Source organism: Myxocyprinus asiaticus, chromosome 31 (genome assembly GCF_019703515.2).
Source record: "Myxocyprinus asiaticus isolate MX2 ecotype Aquarium Trade chromosome 31, UBuf_Myxa_2, whole genome shotgun sequence".
Classification (NCBI taxonomy): Eukaryota; Metazoa; Chordata; class Actinopteri; order Cypriniformes; family Catostomidae; genus Myxocyprinus; species Myxocyprinus asiaticus.
Genome location: NC_059374.1, coordinates 5,950,733 through 5,968,918, shown reverse-complemented (window position 1 = coordinate 5,968,918; position 18,186 = coordinate 5,950,733). Strand labels below are relative to the sequence as shown.

At 35.7% G+C, this 18,186-nt stretch overlaps 1 protein-coding gene across 2 annotated transcripts in view; it reads right to left on the bottom strand.

Annotated features, from left to right (window-relative positions):
* The window catches only part of LOC127422249 (cell adhesion molecule DSCAM-like), a 228,166-nt gene that overhangs the window by 194,315 nt on the left and 15,665 nt on the right, over positions 1 to 18,186 (bottom strand). The window lies entirely within an intron of this gene.

Here is an 18,186-nt window from a genome sequence, read left to right as displayed (position 1 = left end):
CTTTCAGAGGTGGACTTGCTGGTGTGTTTTGGATCATTGTCCTGCTGCAGAACCCAAGTTCGCTTCAGCTTGAGGTCACGAACAGATGGCCGGACATTCTCCTTCAGGATTTTTTGGTAGACAGCAGAATTCATGGTTCCATTTATCACAGCAAGTCTTCCAGGTCCTGAAGCAGCAAAACAGCCCCAGACCATCACACTACCACCACCATATTTTACTGTTAGTATGATGTTCTTTTTCTGAAATGCGGTGTTACTTTTACGCCAGATGTAATGGGACACACACCTTCCAAAAAGTTCAACTTTTGTCTCGTCAGTCCACAGAGTATTTTCCCAAAAGTCTTGGGGACCATCAAGATGTTTTCTGGCAAAAATGAGACGAGCCTGTTCTTTTTGCTCAGCAGTGGTTTTCGTCTTGGAACTCTGCCATGCAGGCCATTTTTGCCCAGTCTCTTTCTTATGGTGGAGTCATGAACACTGACCTTAACTGAGGCAAGTGAGGCCTGCAGTTCTTTGGATGTTGTTGTGGGGTCTTTTGTGACCTCTTGGATGAGTCATCACTGCGCTCTTGGGGTAATTTTGGTCGGCCAGCCACTCCTGGGAAGGTTCACCACTGTTCCATGTTTTCGCCATTTGTGGATAATGGCTCTCACTGTGGTTCTCTGGAGTCCCAAAGCTTTAGAAATGGCTTTATAACCTTTTCCAGACTGATAGATCTCAAATACTTTCTTTCTCATTTGTTCCTGAATTTCTTTGGATCTCGGCATGATGTCTAGCTTTTGAAGATCTTTTGGTCTACTTCACTTTGTCAGGCAGGTCCTATTTAAGTGATTTCTTGATTGAGAACAGGTGTAGCAGTAAACAGGTCTGAGTGTGGCTAGAGAAATTGAACTCAGGTGTGATAAACCACAGTTAAGTTATGTTTTAACAGGTGGGGCAAACCCTTTTTCACACAGGGCCATGTAGGTTTGGTTTCCCTTAATAATAACAACCTTCATTTAAAAACTGCATTTTGTGTTTACTTGTGTTATCTTTGACTAATATTTAAACTTGTTTGATGATCTGAAACATTTAAGTGTGACAAACATGCAAAAAAATAAGAAATCATGAAGGTGGCAAACACTTTTTCACACCACTGTATATGTATATATATATATATATATATATATATATATATATATATATATTACTTGCTTCTGAACAACCGTCTAAATTGAGCAGTTCTATAATATGTCAAATAAAAACAGCCATTTGGTTCCTAAATGTTTCATGGCAGTATCCCAACTGAATCATTAGACACCGATTTAAAATGCTTCATAGAAGGCAACTCCACACATCATTTAAATAGCACTCCGCACTCCAACTGATTTCAATACAGGTGACGCGAGAGAAACGATGTCATACTCGAATTAGCATTAATATACATTGCACACACACATACTTAATTAAAATAGACAGTTTTCTATTATTTTCAAATAAATTAATTTTTTCACCAAGCTCATTATATTGCATTTGGGGATTGCCAACCTGGGGAAGGATACATACAATGCTTCCATTGAATTTGGCCAAAACAAGATATCTTAGAAGGCACCATCATTAAGATACCTACCTGTTGGAACAAACTTTACGTCGGAAGCACACCAATGATGCCTTAAAGTGCTGCCTCCGGAGGCAGCTCACTAGGTTTCAGAACAAACAACTGGGAGTGGGGTTGGGGGGGGGTTGGTGGAATTGGATTCACTAAACAGTTGTGCCACTTTTGGGCATGGTATTTTAGCGCAAAAAGCTGTGTCTTATTCACTAACCACCCCCAATCTAGTTTAAACATGCGCAATCAGGGCTGAAATTGTGCTGCGTCTTCAGTATTTAAATTAAGTAATTGTCATTCTTTTTAGGCTTATTATGGATTGTGCTTCATTCACAAAAATTGCCCGGTGCACTACCAGTGCACACAGTGTATGCAAATGATCTCCCCCTTTATCGCTGCCTAAATGACATGAAGGTGAGTAAATAATTACATCATTTTTGTTTGTAGGTTAACTATTTGTTAATACTGAGCATCCCTGGAAAATGAGGGGGTGTTCTGAGGCAGAGAAATAACTGACTGATAAGCCTATAGTGAATGCACAACATGTGTACAAATGCATACGCAGTATATAAAGCAGTAAAGGTCAACACTAAGAGAACTTTTGTTATCACATCATTTGTTTAATTTAACCAATCACAACCAAATAAAAGTTCAAGATGCTGTATGACCTCTTGCTAATTTCTGTCTATTAAGTGTTCAGTGCCACAGCCCCATCCGTGCTCCAGTACAATCTCTGTTTGGCAGTAAATGGCTCACTAGTGACAGCTGGCAGCGCTTCCCTCGGGACCAAACATTTTAGCACTTCATAAATTTCTAACAAGGTTTCAAATCGCAGCAGTTTCAACCTTTTCTTAGGTTCAGCGGCTTTCACTCAAAGCAGAAGTTGCACATACTGTAGAAGAAAACATGTTTTCATAACCACATGTGTGCCCACATGCTCGGATATAACACCCCAGTCATTGGTACACTTGATAAGCAAACACTGACAAGCAAACAATTGAAAGCAGTGAACAACTGCTCATAATGGTGATAATCTTTACTGTGGCAATCAGAGGCATATGGTTTCATTCATCAAGTGGCACACTGAAGCAACCATCTGTTAAAATATCTTGTTTTGCCAGCAAGTGGCTTGGCTGAGTGTATGGTCTCATATTAAACGGTGTGAAAACATTCTGATCTTAATGCAATAAGAATTTTATTACTCGCGCTGTTATACACAGTCATTGGCAATCATGGGGTCTCACTCACTAACCGTGTGTACTCACATATTTGTGCATAAAACTTATTCATCAACGAGTTTGCCCTTAAATGTATTCTAAATGTAGGCTACAATTTAGAACCAACTTGTATGCAAAAATCACAGACTTAAATATATTAAGGAGTTGCTGATAATCATTAGAATTAATCACAGTTAACTGTATATATCAATATTTGCTGAGATAGGCCCCCAAATAAAGATAATTCAATATATAATAATCAAAATGATGATAAATATAATTATATATATATATATATATATATATATATATATATATATACATATATATATATTCAAAATAATTATAAATATAATAATAGTTATAACAAATAGGCCTATAATAATTCAGACATTACATTATTGTGACAGATGATTTATTAGACAATACAATAAATGGCTTTAGAAGTTATTATATTGTTTGCTTTATTTCCTTATCACTGATCATAAGCCTATCACTAGCCTAAAGTCCATAGCACTGCAATTTGCAATTTGCAATTTGCAATTTGCAATTGAGTTTGTCAGTCTGTCCGAGGTAGACGCTGTTCTCTGTCTGGCTATTTTTATTGGTCTATGTACAGTACACATTCGTCAGACTGATGCTTTTTGGGCGTCTCAATGTAGTTGCAATGCATTTCACTGGCATATAGCATCTTGTGCAACATTTTAGGATGCTGTGTCAAGTTAAAACTCATGTTGTGCTGCTTACACTTGGTGTGTGCTCAAAGTCTATATTTATAAATATTCTGACTTCTAACTTCTGTCCTACTCCAGATGTGATTAGAACTTAGCAGTGCGATACTGTGGATATTGTTGGCTTTTGTATGACAAATTGCTTCTGTTCCTCATATTATACATCACTTTGGATAAAAGCGTCTGCTAAATGACTAAATGAAAATGTAAGTCCCTTTCAAGGCAAGTTAGTCCACCTGGCGGCCATGTTGGAAATGCTCCTGGGCAGCTATTTTCTATTGATACAAACAACATAAAAGTACAGCTCCTATCTACTTTAATGAGGAAAGACTGAAACCTCCAGAACAGTTGGTTAGGATAATGAAAAAAAATAAATAAAAAAAAATAATATATATATATATTTTTCAGACTGGTCCATCTAATGCGCATGAGAATTAACTTTGAAAATGTGATTGGCTCTTTGACCTGTAAGGCAGGAATTACTTTTCTACACCTATGATATTGGGCATTCCAATTTTTTCCCATTAATTTTAATTCAAGTGGTCCATCTCAGCTAAACTGTCTCTGGTGTGGTTTCTTGCCTGCACAACTGTGTGATGCCTGTACAGCTTGAGTTGCACATACTGCATAGCTGAAAAGTGCTTCAGAGAATGGGAGAGTTCGGAATGGCATACTACCCATACTATTATTACAGATTCTTTCATATCTATATATAGTAAGAGTGGTTTGTTAGTATGCCATTCCGAACACGTCCAAAGCTGTTTTTAGTGCTGGTACTGACCACTTAATGATACTTCATCTGAATTGTCCGGTAATCATTAGCTGATGCTTCAAAAGATCAGGTGACAACAGGTTCAAAGTTTAAATTGTTTGAACTCCTAACAGCGCGATGACAGACCGTACAGGGGAGAACAAGTTAGCCTACCATAACAGTCCCTCATCAGTGCCATTTATCGTGTGATTTGTTTTTAGGTTTTAGTTAAGACTTAAAGATCTCCTGTGGTAATTATATTCCACCTTACAAAAGCTGTGAAGTACTTGATTTTTGTCACAAGTCCCAACTGTGTTTGTTTTGTAAGAGGTCCTTTCTCCATTACATGATCATTGACACGGAATCGCTGTTGTGTTTGTCGCTTATGGTGTGTGCATCGATGAAATAACCCCTGACAAATTGCAAAGGATCTGCCCTATTCCATCCAGTGTTCAGAACTGGATAAAATGTCAGTGTCTAATGGAAAAACTGGAAAATTCATTAATAGTGTTAAAGAAAAATTTACATGCATTTTTTTTTTTTTTTTAAATTGCATGCGTTAACACGTTAATTTTGATAGCTCTAGTTTCAGCTAATTAAAAGAATGGCATACGCATTCTCTCAGACGAGAGCACAAGGACACATTTGCAGGAAGTAACGAATAGGTGAGGTTTTGCGGAAAAGACCTTATGTATGCTAATTACTAACTGCGGGCATGTGCTCCCTTATTCATAAAAATCCAAATTGATCAACATTAGTGGAACGAGACTAGGAACAAATGTATGTTTTGTAAAAACCTTCTCTGCACACATACTGAAGTACGCATATCGTACATAATAATTAGTGAACATTGACATTTTAATTCAAAGAGTAATGAGCATTTTCGGTGAGCTAGGTGTGGGAAAGATACGGGCAAGCTGCCGTATCTCTCCGCATCGCCCGTAAATGCGCTCTCACTGTCATCTAAACTAGTGCCAAAAGCGAGACCACAGGAGAGAGTCCCAGTGTGTACGTGATAGAGACTAAACGGCAGCCAGAGAAAAAAATAGTTTTGAGATTTTAAACTTCAGCAAATTAAACTTCAGCATTCAATTTGGTTTGTATCTATATGTATAGTGTCTAAAAATGCATTGGAAATGTACACTTAAGTTTATCTTGCCAAAAAAAGCTTGATATGAATTTAATTCGCACATTTGATCCTTATTATAAAAACATTAATAAAAAAAAAGTCTACAGGAAAACGGCAGAAAAAATGTACTATTTATTGCAGCATGTCTACTTATTTTATGACATGTATACTTTTATCAAAGATTTTCACCAGGAAAGTTTTTTCTAATTTAACTATATCCTCAAGAAAAACTGAACATTTTAATGTGTACATACAGTAATTAAATAATAAAAAATAAATAAATAAAGAAAGAAATTATATATATATATATATATATATATATATATATATATATATATATATATATATATATAATATATAATAAGTACATTGTATTAAATGCTTAGTATATGGTAGTTAAAGACACTGAATATAAAGTGGGTCCAGAGTATTTATTAAGCATTTATAACATGTAAGTTAAAATGTAAGTTAAAATTCTGCAAGTATTCATGCTGTTATAACTGCATATAAATTATGTATAATGCATTTGTAACTAATGTATTCGTCATTAATGAATCCCTATATATACCCTTAACAAAGGGAACTTTAATGTAAAGTGTGACCAGAATTTCGGTATTTCTATAAAGAAGAAGGATTTAACAAGCTGCCAACCTGCCCAAACATTGCAAACCAAGGTGCAAACTTGGGAAAACATATTCAGGTCACATTTTACACCAAAAATTGATTATATGTTTTTAATAAAGAAAATGAAACCTTTTTTAAAACCTTAATATTTTTTCATTGTGTCATGAAAATACATGACAATTAAGCACAGTTCCAGCCAGTGGAATAAAAAGTACTAAATTGCAGTTAAAACAAATTACAGCAATACAATTATTTTTTGCATTACAATCAGCATAAATTGCAAGGCAGTACAACAAATATACAATGACTTATGAATACTTTACCATTTCAATAATATGTCATTGCTTTTTTTGCATTACAATGGGAATGAGATTTTTATTTTATTTTTTTACATAAAAAAAAAAAAATTAACTGTTCCTAATATTAAAATAAAAATGTAAGATTTCTTTCTTTCTCTCTGGCCAGGATGTGTTCTCACATGTTTTGTGAGATTCACTCATACACAGATTTACTGTTCAGTGCTGCATGAGGATATTGTCACAGGAAGGAAGTAGAATTGGGAATGGAGAAAAGAGTTTTTGAGTACTGACAGTATGCTAAAGAGCACCGGCTTGGAGAGCACCAGGAGATTAGCTTTACGCCAGAGGCAGACTGCCAGTCACAATCTAATGGCCTCCACGTGAAAATCTGCTCATTGTTTAAGCCCAGAATTCACTGAACGTGTCAAATCAACTTCAAATTTGTGAATGGAAATGTCCACACTTATAGTTTCTCTCTGGCCTCCAGGTCATGTTCAGGTACAGTGTATCTTTTAATTTTGTTTCATGTTGATAGTTCATATGCTGCCTGATCTCATGAAAAAAAAAGTGTCTGACAAAGTTTTTGCAAAATAATATTACATTGCTCCTTAAATGTGTTGAGGCTGTACTGAGGTGAATAGTTCACTCAATTCGATTCACAAGGAATTAAAGAGCACTGATAATAATAAATAATAATAATAGCCAAATAATAATAAATAAATAAAAAACAGCACTTTAAAATCTGTGATTAATCACGGTTAACTATGGAAAATCATGCAATTGAATGTGATTAAATATTTTAATCAACAGACAGCACTACTTAAAATGTATCTACTTCCAAGTCATGCACTAAAGGCTAAAAGTAAATATATATACATATATACAGTATATATATATATATATATATATATATATATATATATATATATATATATATATAAGGTTGGGGAGTAACGAAATACATGTAACGGGATTACGTATTTAAAATTGAAAATATAAGTAACTGTATTCCACACAGGTATTTAGAATACAGTTACATTCAAAAAGCATTTTGATTACTGAAGAGATTACTTTGCATTTTATTGTCATTTGTTTCATTTAATATTTAGTCCTTTCAGATGGAAAACATTTATACATACAAATGATGCAATCCAAAGTGCATTTGAACAGCGGTGAAACACTTTCTTATGATGTGTTACATTCATACGAGCAGACAGAGAAGTAAGTTTGAAGTAAGTTTGGAGCAGAAGAAATAGAAATAAACCTTGTGTAAATCGTCATCTTTACGCTAAGCTAAAATGCTATTTCTATCCATTTTACATGCACGTTACCAGACACAATCATATTTTTTTTACCAAGAAAATTCATGTTGTATCATAATTTCTTTTTTCTAGTAAGACCTTTATTAGGGCAAATATCTTATTCTTGATAATATTTTTTGTATTGTTTTCCTGTAAAAATATCTTGATTGATCTTGTTTTAGAAACAACACTGCATAAGATATTTAGGTTTTTCAGAGGATGTGTTTTTAACATGTCTTACTTTATAGTCAAACAAGTGAAAAAATCTACCAGTGCTGAAGAAGTAATCCAAAGTATTTAGAATACATTACTGACCTTGAGTAATCTAACGGTATGCATTACAAATTACATTTTACAGCATGTATTCTGCAATCTGTAGTGGAATACATTTCAAAAGTAACCCTCCCAACCCTGTATATATATGAAAGAAAAACAAGCATCCATTTAATTAAAGAACACATAATGCAGAAGTCACTGACAGTCACACACAACAGCGTTTATCATGTTCATCTGTCTAATCAGCCATCACAAACTGCTCTCAGGGCCACTGATGCATTTGATCTGAGCAAAGGTGCAATCAATGCTGATGAGGCAAACACTAACAATCCAAATACAGAAATGAATCTATGTCTACCAAGAACTATTCAAATAAGCCAATAACTAAGATCTTACAATTGATGGATTTCATCATTTATTAGCTGATTTACTTTGAAGAGTTTATTGAACATCCCAACTAGTACAGGACAGCTGGAAACCCTAGGAGAGTACCCTCACACTAAGCACTAAGGGGAAAAAAAACAAAACAATATCAATACCTTTTAGCATTGAATGGAATATATTTATAATCCACATTTATTTCAACTTGTCCACATAGAGCTTTTAGTTCTGTTACTGCCACATGCAAGAGTGCATGTTAAGTATGTTCAAAGTCCACACACCTGCAATGTGTTCGCCAAACATTTGCGTCTGTATTTGTGCAATGTGTGTTTTAATGCAAAAGAAGGTGTCTTAGGCTGCAAATATACTTTAGGCAAAATCGAAGAAAGAATAGGTGTGACATTTTAAACACAATCTGGCCAGAAAAAAAATTTGTTTTCGTGTTCGTTGCTGTGGTTTGAAACAGCTCGTCAGTGCAAACTTTCAGGTGGGTTTGTAATGGTCATCGGTGGGTGTGACCTTATGCTCCAGCTACTTTGAGGACAACATTTTTTTTCTGGTTGATTTCTTTACTCAGTCAAGATCACTCAACATGAACACACTGGAGTGCAGAGTTACAGAGCTGGTGCAAATAAAACTACATCTGTACAATAATTCACGTAGAGACCCCTTACAAAGAAATTGGAGTTCTGGCTGCAAATTTGCCGCAAATGTGCCACTCATTATTTTCACATGCAAATGAGCTTGTGATCTGCTGCAAATTCACCAGAAGTTTGCAGCTGTTCACTGGTAGTGATGACTTGCAGCAAATCTTTGGCAACAGTGAAGACCCTTACAAAACATCTAAGCTAGCCACAAACTTGCAGCAAATTTGCAGCTTGTTATTTTCACATGCAAATTAGCTTTTGATTCACCGCAAATGTTTGTCAGAAGTTTGCAGCTCTTCGCTGGAAGCGGTGAACCTCCGGCAAACATTTGGCAACAATGAACAATTTGCTGCAAGTTTGCCACAAAGCTCATTTGCATGTGAAAATGATCAGTTGCAAGTGAACTCTCGATTTTCGTAAGGGGAGTTTGCCACAAAGCTTATTTGCATGTGAAAATAATGAATTTGCCAAAAGTCGAGATTTTTTAAAGGGAATATTTTCCAAGGCCATTTAATTATTTATTTTTTTATTTTTGTGTTTAAGTCTACAAAAGTCTATAAAATACAACAAATGATGTTAATCAGTGCATACTATAGCCATGTATAGTGTGTTAGCATTAGCATTAGCGCCTTGAATGCAGAATGTAAACATGGCAAGTTATACATTATCTATTGCATATACCTGTATATTAAATCATTACCAAGTGGTTAAAACAACTCCCGTGTGTATTATATTCGTAGAATAAGGCATGTAGTAATTTTAACAATTTAATTCCACATGGGTTTATATTTTACAACATGCGTCTCATTTTTAAATGCTCCTCTAAACACTGGCCCCACCGGTGTGGGCAATGTGTCTAAATGTTCGCAAACTGTATATTGTTGCTCAGCTGTTTCAACCTTCTTTCTAGCTATGAGCTAAGAACGAAGATAATCTTCGCCCTTTAGAAGGCATCATAATCATTCTACATAGGAAGCCTAGTCGTTTTTGAAACAGAACCAATATCTTTGATCCAGCAAAAATTTACAATAAAGTGATACATACTTTATGCTCATAACTCCAACAATATGAGTGCTCTCTGTCTGAGCCAATGTTGAACTTTGTTCATGTGCTACTGTTTGTGCCAGGTCTGGTGAGCATAGGAGCACCACTGTCTACCCTGTCACTGCTGCACGGGATCATGGCATATCTGCTCCACAATGACAGGCTCTGTCAGGGGCCCAGGGTAATTAAAGCTGCACTCAGCACACCGCCTGGGGGGTGTTGGGTTCAGTGGAGGGGTGTTATGAGACAAGGTGCTGAAGGGAGCAACTGCCGACAGTGGACAAGGATCGAGGACAAGGTAGGGACGAGTGGGACAGCATTTTTGCCACTGTGAGTATGCACTTCTCTCCTACAACCCCCACAGGCTTTAGCACTCGCAGCACTTGCCAAATGACTGTCTCCCAATTTGCTTTCATGAATATTAAGCGGGACATGACAGTCGAGAAAAGGCCTGCCGTCTGCTAGCCTGTGATATGTGCAGACAGATCGGCTCTCTGATGTCGGCGAAGGGTAAAGCGCGCAGAGTGTGGCCCTGTGGTATGCCACTGATTCCAGTTGTCATGTTTTAAACAAGCGAACGTGAGCAGCTCATTAAGAGCCGACTTGGCAGCGGGCTGAGATCGGAGCGGAAGCGCTGTTGACTTTAATGTCTGAATTTGCCCTGCTGATGGCATGAACTTCTCGTCAGGCAATTTCAGTCGAAGCATTCGATATTCTAAACACTATAGAGTGTGTTTTTTTCTGATGTTTAACCCTAAAGGTTTTTGTATCATGGGGGATTCAAACATTTAAATATCCAGTTTAATATGTAGAGACAATAATGCTAAATTCACGTAGTCAGTGCATGGGATTTAAAACTGTATTTACAAACAAGTGTGACTCTAAAATGTTTGTGTTCAAAGTGTCGTGTCATGGTTCGAATACTGTCTATATGAAGAAAAAACATGTCATCACATGTCTACCATTACAAAAATTGAGAGTTCATGGCAAATTTGCCATAAACTTGCTGCAAATTCGCCACTGATAATTTTCACATGCAAATGAGCTTTGCGGCAAACTTAAGGCAAATTGTCCATTGTTGCCAAAGGTTTTCCGGAGGTTCATCACTAGTGGTGGAGAGCTGCAAACTTCTGGCAAACATTAGAGGTGAATCACAAGCTCATTTGTAGAGTTGGGGTACTCAAGTTCGGACTCGGAGTCACGAGTCTAATTTGAATGGACTTGGACTTGTCACGGACTCTAATGCATTTTTCTCGGACTTGACTCGGAAAAATAACGTAACATAGGGAGACCATACGTCCTCTTTTCCCCAGACATGTCCTCTTTTTCAGACCTGAAAAAAGCATCCGGCTGGGATTTCAAAATTGCCTCTAAATGTTCGGGATTTGTCTTTGTCTTCTTATTGATGTGCTCTCTACAGTTAGTACTATGATACATTCTGTGTATTTGATACTGCACATCAGTTTTCACGCATATATGTCCTTACGTGTGATTATTCTGGCTGAGAGCAGCAGTGCGCACTCTTTCACAGTACATTTCTGGCTCTCTCGTCTGCGCCCGTGCTGTATGTGTGTGCGGGAAAGAGATCGCCATTCGCGAGACATGATCTGCCGCTCTCATCCAGAAATATCAATTATGTATGTTTAAAAAGTACGTTCCCCAACTCTGCAAATTATTAAATAGAACACATGTTTTATCAGACTCTCGCTTACAACACAGTCATTTCTACTGAAAATGTTGACTATATTGAGACAAATTAAAATTTACTATGTATCAGGGATATTTAAACTAATATGCTGGATAAAATAGACCATGATGGAAATTGTACTACAACTCAGTCCGTAACATATTTGTTGCGCAACCTCTGTGTGTTACCTGTAAAGCTGGCACTTGTTTCAATGGCAAAAAAAGTCAGAAAATACAATGAAGAACACAAGTGAGGGGAGAAGTCTCTATTTACCTATTATCCATACTAAATATAATGTGAAAAGAAATGTCAGCCCAAGGAGAGTTTGTCATAAAAATCTGATCTTGATTTAAGGGAAGTAGGCTACACCTGGACACAGCAGGAGGACTAAAAAGTGTGGTGTAGTAGAATAAAAATAAAAAATGTTATGGTATCTGATCCTTTCTGTTTTTATTTAATGTTATTGTATTTAATTGTATGGGCATTATTAAATGTGTTAATATTACCATTTATTAAATGTTTTAAATGCGTTCATTGTATTTATTTAATTACATAAAATGTATTTCACCCATAATTTTTGATAAAACTCAACTAAATTGAATGGACAAATTGAAAATGAAGTAGCTAAATTAAAATTTGAAATAATAATAACTCTGGTTGTAATGACTAATGAAGCTTTCACTTTCTTTAGTCTATGTTTTAGGGGAAAAAGCAACAAATAATTGAAATGTCAACAGGACGCAATAAGAAGTGTGTTGAAGGACAGTTTTGTCTTCATACACAATGCATATGCTTTCATTCTGAAACCACTTTGAAGTTTATACAGCAGTATACTAATCATAAAATGTATATATGAAATGCAACGGGGTGTTTTTGTTACATTTATATTGACAAATTGTTTTTCTTAGTTGTGAAGTTAAAATAAGCTTAAAATATTGATGTTGAGTTTACAGTTACAATTTTAATTCAAATTCATGAAAAGATTAATTCGAACTATGACTCAACTCGGACATGGACTGTTATGGACTCGGTCTTGAGTCCAACTCGGACCCTTTTGGACTCAGACTCGACTCGGGCATGATTGTTTAAAGAGTCGGACTTGACTCGGACTCGACTAAGGTGGACTCGAACCCAACACTACTCATTTGCATGTGAAAATAATTTGCTGCAAATTTGTGGCAAGTTTGCTGCTAGTTTTACGATAACAGTCTAATCTCATGAAAATTATGTCACTGAGGCGATATATTTGCAAAATGATATTTCGTGGTTCATTATATGTATCGCGCCAGTTCCAAGTGAAATGGGCACTGCGTGGTTAAAAGGTCTCCAAAACAAATGATGAAGGTTAATGCTCTATCAAGTTTTAAATCAACAAAACCTACATCCTTACCCTAAACTTTAAACCTAAACCTAACTTATACATTCATAATGGCAAATGTGAGATGAAAAAAACAGTTGCCGAAGCAGCCATCTCATTTTGTGGTGTTTCGACTCACATGTCAACTTGCATCATGCTCTACACTATTTTGAAATGTTTTAAGTCATAAAAAGCATTGTGTGAGGAACAGGGTGAAAAGTAAGTGTTTATGAAGTGATAATCTGCATTTTACTCGTAATTAGTGTGAAAGTGAATAACAGTAATTTTTATTGTTATAGCACCTCTAGTCTTTATTTTACCAGAAAACTGCCACAATATGTATAACAAGGTACGTAAAAGTAATTTAGCCAAAATTTAGATATGGTAACGGGATTCTTTGAGACCAGGTTGTAAGGTAACCTTGAATAACACCTGTAATGATAGTGATAGTGACTAAAGTGATTATCACATATAGTGACATAACACCAAATCTCATCACAACTGACACAATCTTATTTAATAAATGAGTCTAATGGAAACACAAGTTCTTTTGTCGAATCTTAATTAATTGTCTGTGTTTATAAATATTTATTTTTTTTATTTTAACTTGAGTGTAGCACATTAGGGGTTGACAAACAGCTTATATCTCTTTAGAGACAAGCATGTGAGCAATCCAATGCTATCACACTGTATGTGTACTTCTGTGACTAACAACTTGTTCTAAAGTAAGGTTCCGTTCCTACAGCACATGTTAACCAAACTCCTAAAAAAATTAAGGCAGTCAGTTAAATTAGAAACATGTTTCCAAACAGTTATTATTTTTGCAATTCTATTTGGTGGTGCTAGTGGTGCAGATATTATACACTTCAGCTTTAAGACATGTCACTTTTGTGAAGTAAATCATGATGAAATTCATCAACCACATTGTCAGACAGCATCTACAGAACTGCGTATAGCTAAGAGCTCATACAATGACTGACATCTCTTAATACCATAAATAATTACTAATTATCAAACTCATTTAACCTAAAACAAACCCTACACACCCAGATCATTTCTATTCATTCTAAGTGCACAAACAGATGGTGAACACAACTGCTTAAATAAATGTTAATTCATTCTGATAATAATTGAATATTAAAAACTCAAAACACTTTTAGATTGCTGCACAATTAGCTCCCACCATATTTCATTAGTTTATGTTACAACAGGCCAGATGTGCCATAGTCATTTTTGATACATTTGACACTCAGAAATACAAAGTATTTTGATACTAATGCTGAATTTCAACTCAGAAAGTCAGAATTTCCTACTTCCTATAAGGAAAAATGCGATGGAAAGACACTTAAACTCTGACTTCCAACTCAGAAACTCGTGTGGAAATGTGGAACTCCGACTTCACCGTGATGCAGGTTCATGAAGTCACAGAAACATGTCGGCTCCCAAGAAAAAGTACAGATGTTAAATATTTACTTTTATTAAATATAATCAGTCCTATAATCTAAGTTACTAGAATTCATTACAGAACAAATGCTAGCTTTGCATCATTGTTTATCGATTTGGTTGCTAGGAGATGTCTCCATTGACAACTAAATTCCTGCACAGCTAACAAGAGTTTTGCTGCTTTGCTTGCTTTTTCATCATCATCCGAGCACCAGCAATGGAATGCCTTTATAGTTGGTGATCCAACTTTGAATGGAACAGCATTGATATAGGTTATTTGAATCTTCTTAAAGCTGAAGCTGTAATTTCTGTGCCACCCCTTACAAAAAATCTAGAGTTCTGGCAAACTAGCTGCAAACTTGCCACAAATTTGCAGCAGATTTGCCACTCCTTATTTTCACATGCAAATGGGCTTGTGATTAGCCGCAAATGTTTGCCAAAAGTTTGCAGCTCTTCACCGGTAGTGGTGAACCTGCAGCAAACCTTTGGCAACCATGGACAATTTGCAGCAAGTAAATTATTAAAATTATTAGTTGCGAATTTGCGGCAAGTTTGAAGCAAATTTGCCATGAACTCTCGAGTTTTGTAAGGGACTAGCACAAATGGAATTGCAAAAATAATGACTTTTCAACAGGTTTTCCAAGCACACCCCATAAACTCATGTGGTTAGTTGAGCTAATGTTGCTACAATGGGCTGGTCAGGATACTCAAACAAACAGAGTAATGTTTTGATAGCACCACACATCAACAGTGTTTATTATTGGCGGAATCAACCTAAAAAGGCTTACTTATAGTCTCTGTATATTAAGCTGGGATAGATGTATTTAAACATTGAAAAATAACACATACAACCTTTAATGTAAGTGAGTTATGTTAGCTTATTAGCATGATTTCTGCTCCTTTGGTTGTCAATTCAAGTTTTATGTATAGCCTTACAAAAAATCGAAACTAGCTGCAAACTTTCTGCAAATTTGCCACTCCTTATTTTCACATGCAAATGAGCTTTTGAAATAGCCACAAATGTTTGCCAGAAGTTTGCAGCTCTTCATCGGTAGTGGTGAACCTCCGGCAAACCTTTGGCAACAATTGATAATTTGCCGCAAGTTTGCTGCAAAGCTCATTTGCATGTGAAAATTATCAGTGGTGAATTTGCTGCAAGTTTGCGGCAAATTTGCCATGAACTCTCAATCTTCGTAAGGGTACAATTTTTGGAGGAATCAACCTTCTTTACAAAAGGTTAACTGCACTTATAGTTGTCTCTACATATAAGCTGGGACAGAAGAGTGTAAAAAACTGAAAAAATACATAAATCACCTTTAATATCAGTTGTATATGGAATATGTTATCTTAATAGCATGATATTTGATCCTTTAGTTGTCAAGTAAAGTCTTCTGTTTACACTTTTTAGAGAAATCAACCTACAAATGGCTTACTTATAGTTGTCGCTGCATATAAGCTGAGATAGAAGTATTTAAACATTGACAAAATACACAAACTACTTTTAATGTCTGTAGTATATGGGATATGTTAGCTTATAAGCATGATTTTTGCTCCATTGGTTGTCAAGTAAAGTATTATGAAAACGTGTCTAATCAGTAAAATCAGACTTTTATCTTGGCGTTCTCTAAATAAGAGTCTGTTAGTGGACAGCAGCAGAGGGAATGGGAATTAGGGGACATAGTCGGAAGTGCTTCGTTGGTAGTCAAATTTCATCTTTGAAAATACAGAGAAGCCTTTATTTAACAGCTCAAAGGGAAGACTATTAGGCCGGTGTGCAGAGAGGCGCTTCAAAATGATGTAGAACATCTTCACAAACAAGCATCCTGCCTTCATTAGCTTCAACAAGAACACTCATTGTGGTCACTGAAATTCCGGATAGTAGCTTTTTCCCTCCCTGGCATGTAAAACTGTTCTGGGTTCAGTGAAAGACATCCTCTGTGTGTCTTTATCATGGTGCAGGTGTTTATTTAAATGGCATCTGTACACATCCGTCTATTTGAGCTTGCAGAGCAAATGGCCGGCTCGGATTGCTGTGTGCGCCAGTCAACTTGTGACACAAAGATGCCAAACCTCACAGTCCACATCTCAGTACACCTGTTCATCCCTGACGGCCCATTTAAGGCAATATCTCAGTATCTCTACAACAAATAGCAATAAAGTAATGAAATATAATTCATTTAAATCCTATACAATGATTAATGTATTCCTGACATCAGTTCATTTGTATCAGCAGCAAAGATTTCTAGGATTTGTGTTCTAAACCAGATTATAAAACTAATGAAGCTACAAAATATTCTCTAGAATAAAGAACTAAATTAGAATGTTCGTAATAGAATTGCTACTATGTATACAATATGCAACTCTTAATGTTTACAAATGAGTATAATGTCTTAACTCTTGGAAGCGTGATCAAATAATAATGCTACCTTTACATGCTATCAGAATTATCATAAATATGAGTTTCCTACTCTAATTTTGATATTTTAATTTTGATACCAGCATTCAGCTACCTGCTTGCTGTTTCAGTCATAAACACTTACGTATGTCAGTAACTATTTGATGCATATTGTAATTTTTACATAGAGAAAATAACATGTATTTAACCAAAATTCCATTGACGTTAGCATGCTGACTAACATATATTATGTTGTCAAAACAAGAGGAGAATGAATCTGGTGTCGTCAATGATTCCAATAGCTAAGCATTTGTACGTGAAGTACTCGTAATTCTGACGTCAGAAGTAGGATAATTCTGATAGCATGTGAAAGAAGCATAAGTCAAGAATCCCCATTGATATTACTTCCAGTTTATTTGTCATACTGGAAATTAAAGGTCAAGTCATACTCTTATCCAGTGCCGTATTCTCCATTGTATGCTGCACATTTTGCCAAATGTGGTAGGTCATTCAGGTTTCCAATGCATATGGATTCACATACTATGCACAGTATGAATACTACTGTATATACTGTAGCAATAGTAAGAATAGTATTATAGTATGCTATACCAAATTTAGTTAGTATGTTGTAGCAACACATAACCACTTGTTGTGTATATGTTGTGACCAGTGTTGGGAGTAAGGCATAATAAAGTATTGCTACTGTATTATAATTACATTTTGTGATAACGCAGTAATGTAACACATTGCATTTTCAATTTATGTAATATGACTACAGTTTCTTACATAAATAAAATTACATTACTTGGATTACACATTTATTGCTAAGACAATAATATTAATTAAGTAGAATGCCTTTAAAATGAATTGCATTCCTATGTAAGTACTTGTGTTTGCGTTGCAGTGTCAGCTTATGAGCATGTGTTCTAACAAACCACCATAGAGGACACACATCGATGCGACGGCAGATGAGTGAACGGCGTGTTACAATGGATGCAGAAGAGTATGGTTGTTTCTTCAAATGGAAAAACAGACATTATTTTGATGTCATTGAATGTAAAAACAAAAATTGTACTGTTAAATGCAAACTGTATCTAATTTTCAAAGAACTTTCTACCACTCTTAACTCGAGCAGCAATTTGTCAAAGCACTTAAACAGAAAACATTCTATGGCAAAAATTATTGCAAAGGAGGATTCCCACACACAAGAAGAAAATGGTCTAACCTCACCTAACTGGATTTTTGCTCAGGATAGGGAGGAAAAGTAACTCCAGAGCAGATGAAGAAAGTGGGTCACAGGTCTGTTCGGACTGGGTC